The 17057-nt window shown below is 39.0% G+C and overlaps 1 protein-coding gene across 1 annotated transcript in view; it reads right to left on the bottom strand.

The window, feature by feature from the left end:
• LOC136829611 (discoidin domain-containing receptor 2-like) overlaps positions 1-17057 on the bottom strand; it is a 527936-nt gene that overhangs the window by 41407 nt on the left and 469472 nt on the right. The window lies entirely within an intron of this gene.

Genomic DNA, 17057 nt, shown 5'->3' on the forward strand with positions numbered 1-17057 from the left:
AAACCTACCACCACGAACCACTGTGTCTAAAAGAGATAAATCTCCGGCAGAAGCAGACAACCACACCGAAGAACAGTATTCCAGTTAAGAATGGGTTATTGGGAAGAGATGAACATTGCTACATTGATAATTTAATAACAGCTACTGGCAAAAAGTTTGAAGAGACTCTGGAAGGTAAATTTGAAGTTAAACGCAAGACATGTACATTCCTTAAGACTAAAATTGAATGCGTAGGACACACCCTAAGTGAAAAATATGTTGAAGTAAATGATTTAAAGGTGAAAACCATTAAGGAATTTTCCTGACGTCAGAGTAAGGAAGATGTGAAGTTATTCCTAGGGTTAGCAGGATTCTATCGTAAGCTTGTGAAGAATTTCCCTGTTATTTCAGCTGCACCAACAGACCTCTTTAGCGAAAGAGTATACTTTAAATAGAAATTAAAATATCAACCAAGTGGCAGATCAGCAACGTAACGTCGTTCTAATACCCTGGATGCGGGTCCGAATCCTGCTACGGATATCAGATTTACTTCATATTCTTGCATTTGGGTTTAAGACTTTAGAGTGACAAGCTTATCCAAAAAGTGTGAAGAAATCCAAAATTTATGAGGGCATTATGGTTATTACAATTACTTATGTATATGATAAAAAGTGACTAGTAGATTCTCTCTCTCTCTCTCTCTCTCTCTCTCTCTCTCTCTCTCTCTCTCTCTATATATATATATATTTATATATATATATATATATATATATATATATATATATATATATATATATATATATATATATATATATATATACTTTTTTAGGGAATAGCTTTTCTCTTAACCAATTTTCGTTAAAAGCAATTGCTTTAGGGGCATCAGTGAGTTTCTTGCAGGCATCTTCATAATGTTGGGGTTTTTTCCGATTCTCATGCGTCAATTTATGGTGAAAAATATGCAGACTTCTTCCATTTACTAGTTTTTGCATCGACAGCTGTTTTGCCAAAATGTGGCTTTATCAAGTGACTACTGATTTACAATATGGACTTCAAACCTATTTATATCATCACGTGGAAAGAAAGTTTACAAATTACATTGAGACCTGAGTACTGGTTGGTCAAGGGAATAAAATTTAAACATTAAAGGAACGGAACTTTGGATACAAAGAGCATGTTTGACAATTAAAGTGAAACTGTAAATATGGGGTTAAATAGATATTCAGAATACAGTACCATGTGCTTAGTGTGTCTATAAATTTGTGTTTATAATTCAGTAAAATCTTACTTGTCTGTTTGCAAGTACAAAAAATGAAATACAAAAACAGCCTATTTATAAGTAAATGTGTATAACATTAAATTTGAGTGCATATGTGCGTGCAAGTGCTCAGCACTAATTTCGGCTCGAGGTTTATGTTGGGCGGGCCCTCAAGAACTGAACATGGCTGTTACTTGGCCTCCTCTGGTTGCTGCTCTTCTTTGGCTGAGTCGGTTGAGCTTCGGACTGTCACTCGATGGGCCGGAGTTCAATTCCCCCGGCCGGCTGATGAAGAGTTAGAGGAATTTATTTCTGGTGATAGAAATTCATTTCTCGCTATAATGTGGTCCGGATTCCACAATAAGCTGTGGGTCCCGTTGCTAAGTAACCAATTGGTTCTTAGCCACGTAAAATAAGTCTAATCCTTCGGGCCAGCCCTAGGTGAGCTGTTAATCAGCTCAGTGGTCTGGTAAAACTAAACTATACTTAACATTTTTTTCCTCTGGTTGCTCTTGTGTCCCCTGATGGGCGTTATGTCAGGTGGTTGGGGACGCGCAGTCTGGTCCCTGTTGCCTCGCGCAGTCCTCCTCCTGCTGGAGGAAGCATATTGTCCAACTCTTGTTGGATATTTAGGTCGGTTTCTGGATAAGAATGCTTACCGTTTCGGCTATTACAAGGCAACTATAGGAGTCCTTCCTGTGTATGACCTGGGTGCCTTTGATCAATTCTTATGGGGATGGCATCCTATCGTGGGCATCTATATAATGTTAAAGAATGGCCCCTTGATTTCTATGAGCCAGCATACATCTCCGAAGGGTCATTGTAGTGTGCCCGATGTAGTTTTGGCTATGAGACTTACACATCTCCTATCTCCCTCAATCAAGTTCATTATGCATGACTCTCTATAATGTGCAAAGTGTGAAAGCTCTATTAACATACACTCTCGCCACAGACTTTTTATGAATTCGGGCATCCTCCAAATGAGTTCAAGCAATGGCCAAGGTCAGTTGCTTTTTTTGTGCGCAGTAGTTCTTCACCGTTCTTTTTGCTGTTTTACCAGGACATCAAGAAATGGCAAGGTCTTCTGCTGGGCTGTGCTCCGTGGCGAAGTTGAGCGCCGAGATTCTTTTCAGGACATATGCTACTTCTCTGGCATCATCTGTGTCCTTTATAGCGAATGTGTCGTCGATGTACCGCCCATAGATCTTAGATTTTTAGTGTTCTGGGAAGGTCCTTTCTTCGATGGTGGTCATGTACATCTTGCAGAAAGGACGACATATTCGTCACAATAAAGTAAACAGACGATGCTAGAAAATTAGCATATGCACTGATGGGAAACTCGATGCTTAACTTCACCACAGAGCACAGCTAGCAGCAGACCTACCACATGAGAATCGCAAAAACTACGACATTTTGAGGATTCCTACAAGAATCTCATTAATGCCACTAAAGCTATTCATTTTAATAAGAAAAATTTATTTATCTATATAAATATATATGTATATATATATATATATATATAAATATATATGTATATATACATATATATATAAATATATGTATGTATATATATATATATATATATATATATATATATATATATATATATATAAAATATATGTGTATATATACATACATATATATATATATATATATATATATATATATATATATATATATATATATAGATATATATATATATAGATAGATAGATAGATAGATAGATAGATATAGATAATACACACAGACATGCATATATATATATATATATAGATAGATAGATATATAGATAGATAGATAGATAGATAGATAGATAGATAGATACAGATAATACACACAGACATGCATATATATATATATATATATATATATATATATATATATATATATATATATATATATATATATATATATATATATATATATATATATATATATATATATATATATATATATAGAGCTTAAGGGAGGCTCTGTGAGTTAGCTAGCAATGGTGGAATCTCTCAGACTCGCTGGCTCTTAATTCAACTCTCTGCTCACTTCTCAAAACAAAAAAATTCCTCATGAACCAGCTTGTATCTCGGAAAACTCATATATTGGCTCGCTCATAAGGAAGAAGGAAAGAGAGGAAAAGAAGGAAAGACGGGAAAATGAGAAAGAAAGACAAGCAAGAGAAGCCAGGGAGGGAAAAGAAAGACAGGAGAGAGAAAAAAAAGAGCCCACGAGCTCACCCTCACCCAACAGAGGACAGCAAACCCAGCTCCGCCCTCTCCCAGTCCACTCTCAGCAGCGTACACACACTCTGATCCTACAACGGAATGAAAGCAAACCCGAAACCTTCTTGACCTATACGTCCACTCCTCCGAAGTGGCTCTAATCCTGGGAAAAAAATGTAGGCAGAAAGGGTGCCATTGCCTTCCCTTCCCTCACACCAGCTGAGCAGGGAAACCTCATAGAGGTCTGACAGGCCATCACAAAGGCCTATGAAATCATCCCCGAGCACTGGAGTCAACGTTGGCGAGGCCAGCCAAAGGAGGCGGGTCAAACCTGGTCCAAATGGGCATACCATAAAACCAGCGCTCTTAAGTGATGGCTGGTATCCTTAAGCGCAACCACTGTGGAGGACACCCTCGAGCATTTCCAAATTGAGGACTTCTTATATTGGACTTCCTATATTACGCACCCACCTGCCCTCACCACTTACCTTTGTAAGCAAGGCCCCAGGATGCTCGCCAAGTGCTGTCGCTTGGAGGAGGGCTGGGACACATGCCATCTTCACATCAGCTCTCTAGGGCATAAGATCTGTCCCCTGCTCGCACCTCTGGTCAGCCTTCGCCCAAGAATGGGCACCCACCAAAGAAACCCATGTATGGCCATTGTAAAAAGATAGGGCACCCCACTGAACAGCGCTGCCAGAAACTCCCTCTAAGTCCCAAAACTGGATCACTCCCAAACGAACCGTGTCTGGCTCTTGGATGAACAACAACAGGCTTGCTCCCTCCACCAGGACAGTGCCAAGCAAAGATTACAGGAAAACTTATTGCACCACCTGTAAGGTTTATGGGCACTCCACCCCATAGGCAAAATGCCCTGCTAAAACAACTACACCAGCCATTGCCCTGGCAATTACAAATCCTAAACCTTAGGCCCTCCAGGCACAGGTCCCATATCTGTGGCACCCCCTTGAGGTAGCTACCTAGCACACCAGGTCACAGCATTCGATGACACTGGCACACAAATCTCCCTCATAAGGGAAGACAAAGTACCCTGTAGGGCACCATTGACAGACATCAACTTGTCACAACTGAGGATATCAATCTTATGAAGTTGATACTTCCCACTGTTAAATTGCAGGTCACCATACCTCATAAACCTAAACTCTGCACTCTTGCAGTAGTAACTCACCTTCCTGGAGGCTATGACCTCCTCATGGGATAGGATTTCCAGTCCCCGCCTAAATTACAAAAACCAAAAGGTCCTAACCCTTCGAAAACTTCAGTACGCACAAACGGTCATTACAAACTTGCCTTAAACCCACTACCAGTGCCACTTGCACCCCCTGAGTAGTGCCACAATCTGTTCATCCTGAGTGTCGAGCCAATTCCATATCTCATTCCAGTGCCAGGCCAGTGCCAAGGCACCCCATAGATCTCCATCCCAGAGATCCCAAACTTGATTTCCATTCCCTGCCAGTGCCACCTGCGTGCACTGAGCAGAGCCAGGCTCCGTCCATCCCGAACGGTGGGCCAATTCCAATTTCAACCCCAGTGCCTGGTCCTGCCTTAGTGCCAGTGCCAGAGCACCTCATAGATCTCCACTCAAGAGATCCCAGTACAGATCCCCTCTCTTCTCCCAGCTTGGCTCCACTACCAGTGTCGGTAAGAGAGATGGATTTCCCTGACCATAGCGGAAGCTTCTCACAAGGTGTGGCCTTGTAACCCGTGCCTGAGCTGGTCACCACCACCTACAAGCCCCTCATGCTTCACGCCCGTCAAAACCTCTTCCTCTCTTTCCCCGTCCACAGGAGACCAGTCCCTGAGTAAGGACTCTGCCATAACTAAAATAGCCAAAGAACTTAAGGAACTATGACAGCTAGTATTAGCAATAATAGGCAAGGCCCCTGCTCTCAGGGCCACAGCAGCTGGAACAGGTGACACTCCAACGCCTTCCTCGGACTCGGTTCCACCGATTCCCCGTGGAACGTCGAACCAGCAACCTAAAATATGGTCAAGGAAGAAGGGTAACAGGCGTTGAGTATCCAGGTAGCCTGAAGAGCCACTGAGCTTTCCTCGCACTAGTGCCAATTTGGCACAGTGTCTTACTTTATCTTATGAAGGATTCAGGCACCTCTGAACCAGAGTAGGGTGCCAGGTTTCTTCCCTTATTACTACTTCTTAAGACTCTTTGATTTAACTTCTTCTTGTAATATTTTCTTTTACAACTTTGACAATTTTACCAACCTATTACTTTAATATTTTCTTTCAACTTGCCCATTCATGAATCCCTTTGTAAAGCCTTATAATGACTCCTCACTTTTACTTTGCTTCCCACTAGCAAATTGCCAGATCTTCAGTACTATAAGTCCTTTGACTTCCCTTTCATGCAATTATTTGCATGGTAAATTTGAAACTGTATAAAGCAGAGCCATTAAGCACTTACTACATGAGTGCCACACCTGGCACAGTGCCATTACCCTAAATATTGGCAGAGGCTCCTGCCAGAGGAGTTGCGCCCTCTGACTACCTTTACCACGTCCACTGGCCGCTACCGGTGTAATTTGCTGCCCTTTGGTCTAAAGAACGAACCGAGTCATTTTTCATAGGCTAAGGAATATAATCCTTTAATATTGATTATAATTTTTCATTAACAGTCATTACTTACTCTTGCATCTGTCATTTATTTTCCTTGAGAGAGAGAGAGAGAGAGAGAGAGAACTTCTCTGCTGCTGACAACGAGATACCAACCGGACTTCAGGTAAGGCCCTATACCCCAGTGGGGATGGTATAACACATACAGCTAGTACAAGTAGAGGTGATAACTTGCTTGAACAAATATCCCATAAACCAGATGCAAAATACTGATCTCACAAAAGTTGTATGTCATTGTATACATAAAAGTTTCACATTAAGCACCATGTTTCCAAGAAAGATACCAATGATGCACCACAAGTAAAATGAAGCCGCTGATCAGAGCAAGAAACTTTCATATTCAAAGAACACTGTTTTATATGTGGCAAAAAATGTGAAGATTTTGATCCATGCCACCCAGATCAATGGGCGTCCAGTCAGCTATTGTCATACTGCAGACCGTGGGAAATCACAAAGAAACTTCCAAAGATGTTATTCTAGAAACCTGTGATCATAGAAATGATGACTTGGGAAATGAAGTAAGGCTGCGTGTGCAATCAGCAGTCAGTGACCTCCATGCTGCAGATGCTAAATACCACAGAGACTGCTACAAGTCTTCAAGTGTCATATTGGTCAGTCTCAAAACAAGGCTCACAGTACTAATGATGATGCTTTTTCGAAAGTTCTTGACGGTATGCTGGCTGACAAATCTAATGTGTAGAATGTTGTTGAGCTTGAAGAATTGAATAAATCACATGGAAGAGAACAGCTGTTTAAAAGATTATTGATTAAAAAATCATCAGACCTATCAGGTGAAGGCATGAAAAACATCTTGGTCTTCAAGAATCAAGCCTCAGAACATATGAAGCTGATATCTAGCAATGAGGAAGATATTAACACACCCATAGAGCAAGTTGCCAAAGTGATAATCATGGAAAGTAGAGAACTCAAACGTGTCCAGTCAACTTATTACACAAGAATATGCCTGGATAATGCTTTGGCTTGTAGCAGCCCAACTTTATTAACTTTGCTGTCTACCCTCTCTCCAAATTTATCAGCAGCAATGGCAGGAAATATGGTGACAGATGCCATTACAAATAAACCCACAATGTTCCAAATTGCTCTAGGTGTTGTAATTCATGACAAAATAAGTATTGAGCTGTTAACTGCCTTAGGCATTACATCCTCTTATGGTGAAATACTACATTTCAAGAGTTCTGCAGCTCATGCAGCAGCAAGTAGCAAAGAGAAGCTTGGGATTTTCAATAGTGATAATGGCTTTGTCCAAGTGTTAGCCAAAAATTTTGATGCATAAATTTCATCCCCAAATGGTGTCCAGAGACCCCATGCCTTAGCCATCCTAGTTACTTAACCAAAACACAGTAATGATATGAAAACACCAGAAGTGATCAAAATTAAACGTCTTAAAAAGACAGAAATGTCTGAATTGGTTTTACCAGATGTACAAGTTCATATGTACGAAGGGACTAAAAAGCCTGAAATGCCTGAACAGGAAGAAAATGCGTAGACATAAAGGCAACAGTTGAGAAGCACAATGATATCTTAGGACAATGTTTTAGCTGCTCATGCGCTTTCAGGATGTGACAGTGTGTCTTGTTTGTGGAGAATTGGGAAAGGAACAGTTCTAAAGGTTCTAAAATCTGGAAAGAAGAGTCTTTACAAGCTAGGTGACACATGTGCACCTGAGGAAGAGATCAAGTCTCAATGCACAGCCTTTATAGCATCATATTATTGGTTTCCAAATTACTCTGATACGACATCTCTTCGATACATAGTTTGGAGAAGCAAGATGGCCAATCACAAGCTCAATTCTGCTCCAAATCTAAGGGTATTGCCTCCTACTAAGGCAGCTTTTGAACAGCATGTGTATAGAGCCCACCTGCAAGCTGCAATTTGGAGATGTGCCTTGAAGCTGATCCACATGTACTTAATCCCGTGCATTATGGCTGGCACATAAATGCTGACACAAACAAACTGGAACCAACTGCCTTGCCATCAGATGTATCACCTGTTCCTCTACCAGTACTCAAAATGATTAAATGTGGATGCTCATCATTACACTGTTGTTCCACTGCACTCTGTAGCTGCTCCAGTGCTTGTATTTCATGTTCTATCTTTTGTACCTGTCATGCAGAGAGGGAATGTAAAAATCCCCGCACAATTTCTGCTTCCAGGGAAGAAAATTATGACAAATAAGTTGAAGGTGATGATGTTAATACAGACAGAGTTAAGGTGGATTCATGTGATAGTGACTAGACATAAAATTTAGAAGTGTCCCTGTATATGCATGGTATTCTATCAATAAAACTTCAATAGATCAATTGTATTTTATTGAATTTGATGAACATTTCTATAATATAATGCTGATAAGTATCTCTGACCTCATGTGAGATTTTTGATAAATATTGGCTTTATATATGACCAAGATTTGTGATATTTGACCTCATAATTATAATATAGTCTGAAAATAATGAAAATATGATAATTTGGAGTCCAAAATTGTATTTCTTGGGTACATAAACATACATTCTGCTTCCAAATTCAAGTCTCTGTATCAAATAGAAGCTCGGATATAGGTAAATTTAGGTTTTCTGATAGCCAAAGCCACCATTTTGAATTTCCTTAATAAAAAACTTTCCCCAAGGGTGCAAGTCCTGCACACAGTTGTTATATCATAAGTAGGTCCTAATCTACCAGAAAAAGACATACGACATCTGTTATGTTACAAAACAAGGTTAGTGATTTTCCACTGGACGAGTGTGCTAGTTATGGACTTGGTGAAGCTGAGCGACCGGACTACTACGATCTGTATGATTTTGAAGCAGGAGTTGATAAAGGCTATGATACCAGCCAAGGGTGTTAAGATTATTTCAAAGCCCAGGACCTCTGTCCATGAAGAGATGGGGTTGTTGTCAGTGTGGCTGAATGAGAAGCAGCTCACAGGAGATACTGTGATGGAGAGCATCATATGTGAGAAGGCAAGAGACATTTACAGGAATTTAGTGCAGAATACGCCGGGAACATCAACAGACGAGGCATCAGAAGTGCCATTCAAAGTCAACCGGGGGTGGTTTGATAATTTTAAATAGAGGACCGTCTCACTCGCTCCATCATCAGGCATGGTGAGGCAGCAAGCTAACAATGTGAAGGCAGCTGAGGAGTTTGTTAAAAGTTTTGCCGAACTGGTAGAAGCCAAAGGATACGTCTCCCGACAAATCTTCCACTTTTTCTGGAAAAAGATGCTGAGGAGGACCTATATAACAACAGAGGAGAAGAGTTTGCCAGGCCACAATGGATTAGACACTAATATCTGTCATTTTCAGTTATTTTTAAATCACCCCCTTCCCACCCCTTCTCACCCACCCTTCCTATCGGGGCTGAACTTGGACTTAAATGGATTGGGAGTGTCACTATTCATCTCAGTGACATCGAAAACTATGGATTAGACACTAATATCTGTCATTTTCAGTTATTTTTACATGTCACCCCCTTTCTCACACACCCACCCCCTTTGGTGCCAGTAATGTCTCACCCACACAGTGTTCTTTTGAGATAGTAAGTCATATCTATACTAAGTTTGGTTGAAATTGCTCAAATCATTTCAGAGTGTATGTGGAACATACACACTACATACATCCCTTTTATATATGTAATAATATATATATATATATATATATATATATATATATATATATATATATATATATATATACATATATATATGCTTGAGTGTGTGTATGTATGTATGTATGTATGTATGTATGTATGTACAGTATATATAAATATGAAATAACTTTCACAAGCGAACTATATATCTTTCATTAACACGAGGAAAATTAAAGTTTGGGCAATATTCTCTATGCATCATATATATATATATATATATATATATATATATATATATATATATATATATATATATATATATATATATTGTGTATATATATATATATGCATGTTTATTCATATTACTATTATTATGTTTCAATAAAACGGGATGGTTTAGATTCAGGATTCTTTAATTTACGAAGTACAAGCTTTCGAGGACATACAACGTCTACATCAGGTACCGATGCACTGAGGAGATAACACCCGACATCCTTTGTTGTCTTTTTCTAATTCCTAGGATGACCTGCTTGTTGACCTTCAGCTCCTCCTGCCCTTTCCAGCATTCTTGTTATCTCCGTGGTCGTATGCTTAATCCTTCGTTCCTCTTACACTTCATTTTTTTGTTTATGTTCTTAATATTCTTATATATTATTTCACGAGTGGTTTTGCCCTCAAAATTATTACCAACGTTGCCTTTTACCATTTTTTTAAAAGAATTGATGAGGGCGTTCTCTACAATCACCCTCGATATCTTATTCTTGTTGTTATATATAAAATCTGTATTTTTCCAGTTGATGTTATGGTTATAATTCCAGCAGTGTTTGGCCAGTGCCGAGGCTTGGTTGTGACGATGAATATTTTGCTTATGCTGGCTGGCTCTCTCTTTATACTTTAGAAGAGGAGAAAGAAGGGATAATCTCCTTCCTGGATGTTAAACTCACAAGTGCAGGCAGCAAAATAGAGTATAGCATGTACAGAAGCGACATATGAAAATGCTTACTTGCACATGTATTCAGGCATCTCGAAGGATATCAAGATGGGGATGGTGACTGGGTTGATTATTAGGACCTAAAAGGTTTGCAGCCCACCTTACGTGGACCAGGCTCTTGAATGTCTATTTGGTTCTTTAAAGAAATGTGAAAGAAAAATTTTAAATCCACTAAAAATATTTTTTTGAGACACACCAGGATTTTCTTACAATCAATCAAGTCTACAAAACGAAAGTGTGGGTACCAAACATGGAAGGAAATGCTACAAGAAAAGATATATATATATATATATATATATATATATATATATATATATATATATATATATATATATATATATATATATATATATATATATATATATATATATATATATATATATGACTTTTATCACATCACCGTGATTCATAAACAATCAGTTAGCTACAAACGACCTTTAATATCTAATTCGCTCTACCTCGGAAATAATATATTTTCATATATGTTACCAAAGGGGAATTTTTTAGTTGATAATAAGTTCGTCGTCCCGTGGGCTCGAACCAGCGAAGGACAAGAACTCAGGACTAAAGTGGACGCTTTAAACCTGGGAAACCTGCAAATAAAAATAAAAAGCGAATAAATGTACATAAGAAAAAGAAGAGAGAGAAAAAAAACAATGAACCCATCAATTCCCCTTTAAGCTGTCCCCTTGATCTTAGATATATTGTCATCTTGGACAATCCCGTTTTTTCATCTCGAACAACAAACCTACTCCCTTTATTTCCACAACCCGAAATGGACCCTCAAACTTAGGCCCTAGTTTATAATTCAACTAATTCCTTCACAAAAACCTGTCATCAACAGTAACTTTAACATTATCTGGCTTTGAATTGCTGCTGTCAACCATTTCATGCGTCTTCAACTCAGGATTCCTAGCAAGGCGCACATATCTCTCCTTAGCAACAGAGACTAGCGATCTAGACGCATCATCACAACGAGACGGACTAGACAACAACTCGGAGCCTCAATTACCTTCCTATTGGCCTGCTCTCATAACCCATTGACTTCTGGTCTATAGGGGATAATAGTTACTTTCCGAATTCCCATAACCTCTGCAAGACACTCTAACGCAGTGGTTCTCAAACTGGGTGCCGTGGCACCTTGGGGTGCCACAGACAGTGCCTAGGGGTGCCGTAAGATTGTCGTGAATTTTGTCTTGGCTTGCTCATCTCAATGAACATTTGTAAAAATAAATAAAGTTACCAGAAGACTTCATATAATTATTATCAGTTTCTCTACTAAATATAATATATATATATATATATATATATATATATATATATATATATATATATATATATATATATAATATATATATATATATATATATATATATATATATATATATATATATATATATATATATATATATATACACACACACACACACACACACACACACACACACATATATATATATATATATATATATATATATATATATATATATATATATATATATATATATATATATATATATGTATGTATGTATGTATATATATACATATATATATATATATATATATATATATATATATATATATATATATATATATATATATATTATATATATATATATATATATATATATATATATATATATATATATATATATATATATATATATATATATATATATGTGTGTGTGTGTGTGTGTGTGTGTCAATTCATGCGATTTGGTGGGATGGTGAAGAAGGGGTGCCATGGTAAGGATTACATTAGTTAGGGTGCCATCACTAAAAAAAGATTGAGAACCACTGCTCTAACGTCTTATTCACAAATTCTCTCCCATTATCTGTAATAAGTATCTCAGGAACCCCATAACAACAAATAAACCCCTTGAAAAACGCAACTGCTACCTCCTCCGCTGTCTTCTGCTTCAAAGGAAAAATCTCTTCAAATCTAGTTAATTCATCTGCAATAACCAACAAATGCCTGTGCCCATAACCAGACTCACAGAAATTAGAAAGTATGTCCATATGAACACTTTGGAAAGGCCTACTGGGGATAGGAAACGAACCCAACTTACACGAAGTAACCCTCGCTGGCTTGCATGGATTGCAAACTGAACATCCCCTCACAAAATCCTCCATTGATGTGAGCATGTTCTTCCAAAAACTTCCCCTGTACATTGCAGTATGTTTTCTCAATACCCAGATGTGGACTACCAAACCTACAGTGAACAATATCCGAAACGTATGTACTAGGCTCTTAGGGACGACTATCTGTGTTGTATCTACTTTATCCTCACTACTCCTCAGCTTATATTTAATTTTCCTAACTAACAAATTACCCTCTAACTCTAGAAACACAAAGGCAACCTATGACCCTTTCTAACTAATTCTCTAAGAAACGCCTCTGAGTCTGCCAAAATTTCATCCTCATCCTGTTTAGCCTCCACTAAACTAATATCCATGTCTATGCAATCCCTGATACATAACAAAAATGAGAACCACCTGAATCATAAAAACTCTTACTAAGGGCATCAGCTACAACATTATGTCTACCTTCAATATAACTAAGCTTGGCGTCAAAATCCTAATTGACAAAAACCACCTAACTCTCTTAGGAGATCCGGCTTATTAAAAAGATCCAACAACGGCTTATGATCTTTAAGAACCTCAACTTTGTTGCCCAACAATAACATCTTAGAATGAACCAAACTAGGCACTACTGCGAACGCCTCTTTGTCGTCGTGCACATACACATCTCATTACTCGCTTGCGTCTTAAACTTCGTAATGTAGAACGCGATAGGATGCAATTTACCCTCAAATTTCTGCATAAGGCACGCTCCTATGCCCTCGTGACTGGCATCTGTCACCAACATGAAAGGCTGCTCGAAATCTGGAAACTTCAATACCTGGGGACTCATTAAAGCCTCTTTAATTTTCTGAAAGGCCAACTGTTGCCTCTCACCCCACACAAACTGCACATCATCCCTCAACACGATAGGGCGGAAAAACCTTTTTCAAACCTCTGGAAAAATCCTGCCATGCCCAAAAAAGAACGAATCTGCTTCTTATTTTTAGTAGGAAAGTCCACGATCGCCTGAACCTTGTCCCCATTTACCCTGTCACCTTCTTTAGAAATTACATGACCCAAATATACTATCTGCTTCTCCAAGAAATCACACTTGGCTAATTCAATTTTCAAACCGGCTAATCTAAGTCTCCTAAGAGCCTCTCTAAGTACCTCCAAATATTCCTCTACAGAATCAGTGGCAATCAAGATGTCATCCATATAGATGTAAATGGACTTCCCTAACAATCCGTGAAAAACTGTATTTACTAATCTTGTAGACGTTATAGGGCTACCCAAAAAACCAAAAGGTATCTGTGTGAACTCATAATGTCCCTTCGGCAAAGAAAAAGCAGCATACTTGCGACTTCCTCTCTAGAGGAACCTGCAAAAACCCCTGCATTAGATTAATTGAAGAGTAGATATGTTTACCCCCGATCTCTACAAACAAATCCGGCAAACATCCCACAGGATAGCAGTCCAGGATCAACTTATCATTCAACTTACGAAGACCCACTTACGCACACACACACACACACATACATACTGAGGCATCCTTCTTAGGCATTGCTAACAATGGAAAATTAAAAGGTGAGGAACTGAATTATACCTTATTGACCTCTTGCTCTACCTGTTCCCTAATCTTAAAAGGAATCCTATATGAAGGGACAAAAATAGGTTTAGTCTTATCCTCTAAATGAACCTTGTGTTCTAACACATTAGTTAACCCCAACTTATCCCCTTTAAGAGCAACAATATCTGCAAACTCAGCCAAAACATTTTCCACCCCTCTATATATACTACTTATAATCAGCATTAGCTAAATGATCCCTAAAAACCTGTCTCCTAACCTGTAATTCTGCCTCTGGAAATTCATTGTTGCCCCAAAACAATAGCAACCGAATTATTGTCCTCAACACAATCCTCAAAATCTACCACATATGTATCCTTCTGATATCTCCAAACTGAATTGTTACAGTTTAGTAATTCTAACCAAGTAACCCTGCATTGGACACATCGTTTATAGAAACCGTACTCACTACACCCTTGAGCTTCTCGCTACTCTCACTCACACAAATGTCTGGGCATTTTCACATCTTTCACTCAGACTTTCACCAGAGCAACCATACCTGGGCCCAAAACCACATCTTCAGATAAAATACCTTTATAACACTTCTTCCCCTCAGAAACATATTCAGTCAACCCGTAAGCCGTTATCAACACTCAATCCTGTACCATGAACCCCTTTAATCTCATCAATTTCCTCGTATGGGACAAAAACCCCAGGTACCCCAACACTTATACTGCCTACCCCCATATGAACCGAGATTCTGTTTCACCGGCATGCTGGATGACTCAATAACAATGTATTCCCCAAAGTAGGCCCCCATAAATCCAAAGATGGCTCCATAAAAACTTTAGTTCCCACGGACAAATGTCTGTGCAACCCAAAACACACAACCTACTTGCTTGAACACCACATACTGTCTCTCTAGTAGGCCTCAAACAGCGATTGGAAAACTTAGATCAATATAAATCATAATACATCAGATTAACTGACGCACCAGTATCAGTAAATACCAAGACATCAACACCATGCACAGATCCTTTCACAATTGGCTTCGGCTCTAAGTGCTCAGCCAGAAGTCCTATATCATAAGAAGCACCCATCACCTTTTCCCCTTTTGATGTTCGGCCCTCCAAAAATTCTGCCGGTCCCTAGAAACTATTGAAAACCCCCCTTGAAGAGTTCTTCTATTAGAAATGCCAGGACCCTGAGACACTCCTAAAGTCATCCCATTTAAGAACTGGACAAAACAGCCAACCGTGCACCGAAGTCTTGAGGACACCACAGTATCTCACCTTGCAAAACTTTTTGGTGTGACCGTGCCTATGACAGTTAAAACAACGGACCTGCGACATTGAACCCATAGAATCACTACTATCCTCTGTCTTAGCACACAGCCTCGTAGAAGGGAAACTAGAATCACCCTATAGCAGATGTATTGGAATAGGACTGGAAGGCTTCGGCATCCCATTTATGAAAGTGCTATCCACAGCAGGACATTTCGACAGGTGTTTGTGAACCTGCGAGAAAAGCAAGGCTTCATCAGACCCCTTTCTATCCTTTCATCAAACCTATCTACCATTAAGCATCCATGAGAACTGAAGTAATTTCTCTAGGTCAGCCACAGAAATACTGTTATCCTTTACCCAACTGGACACTCTTAATTTCTTCGAAAAACCTCTCGCAGCATCAAAGCATCTGGCACTAAACCTAACCAAAGAATCCTGGCCCTTGCGAATCTTAATGCATCTCCGGCTTCAGCTGTCCCATATGCTGTCCTCAGAAACTTCTTGAGATCATCCCATGTCTTGCAATTTCCAAATTGATGACGTTGTCCTATGTCCCCTTTATTAACACTGAGAAATCGTTTTGCTTCATTCAAAGCCTCTACCCCATCCGTTTTTTTTTTCTTCTTGGCGACCAGGTAATTCAGCACACCCTAGATAAAAATTTTGAGAGGTACCGGAAGAAGCCCATCAAACAACCCCGGAAATGGCTGAACCCTTGAGGCAACCGACGTAAACTTGTGAAAGAGAGTTACTTTATCTCTGTCTATGGAACCCTCCGCCATATTGTCGGATTAATGAAACTCCAAGTCCCAATAACGCAACCCGATCTCCACTTCATACACTAACAGAAATTCCAAAAGAAAATATTCGTGAAGACAAATGGGAAATTCTCCGAGAAAAAAGAAAAAGAGAAAGAAAGGCAAAAAAAACAAGAACACTAAGAAATGTTTACCCAATAGCGTAAGAAATATCTATTCCCAATAACCCAACCACCATCAAGCAACTATCAACACAATAACCCAAGTTCCCCAAAATAATCACGACAATAAAAAACGATAGTAGCCTATTCCGTAATCCCCAATTAGTTCCTAATCGCCGATGCATATTGCCAATCGAGAAAAAATTACACACGTCGCGCCCCGCAACCAACTACCCCAGTCTAGCCCCACTTACATAGAAAACACACTTTAGAGAATGGGAAGGAAGCGGATACTCCGTCCACTAACAACGTCACGAGTATGTCACTTTGCACAGCAACTCCGGGTCACTTGCAACATATTCAGAAAAAAACACTCGCTCACCCTTGAACCGGCCTATTCCCTTCTACGACGCTAAACAATAAAGCAACATGAAAAAAACCACACATAAAAATATCCCCCTTCATCTTCAAAACCCTCTGTGCTGCAAAAATACCAGGAAACAATTCCAAAACCTGGAA

Source organism: Macrobrachium rosenbergii, chromosome 44 (genome assembly GCF_040412425.1).
Source record: "Macrobrachium rosenbergii isolate ZJJX-2024 chromosome 44, ASM4041242v1, whole genome shotgun sequence".
Classification (NCBI taxonomy): Eukaryota; Metazoa; Arthropoda; class Malacostraca; order Decapoda; family Palaemonidae; genus Macrobrachium; species Macrobrachium rosenbergii.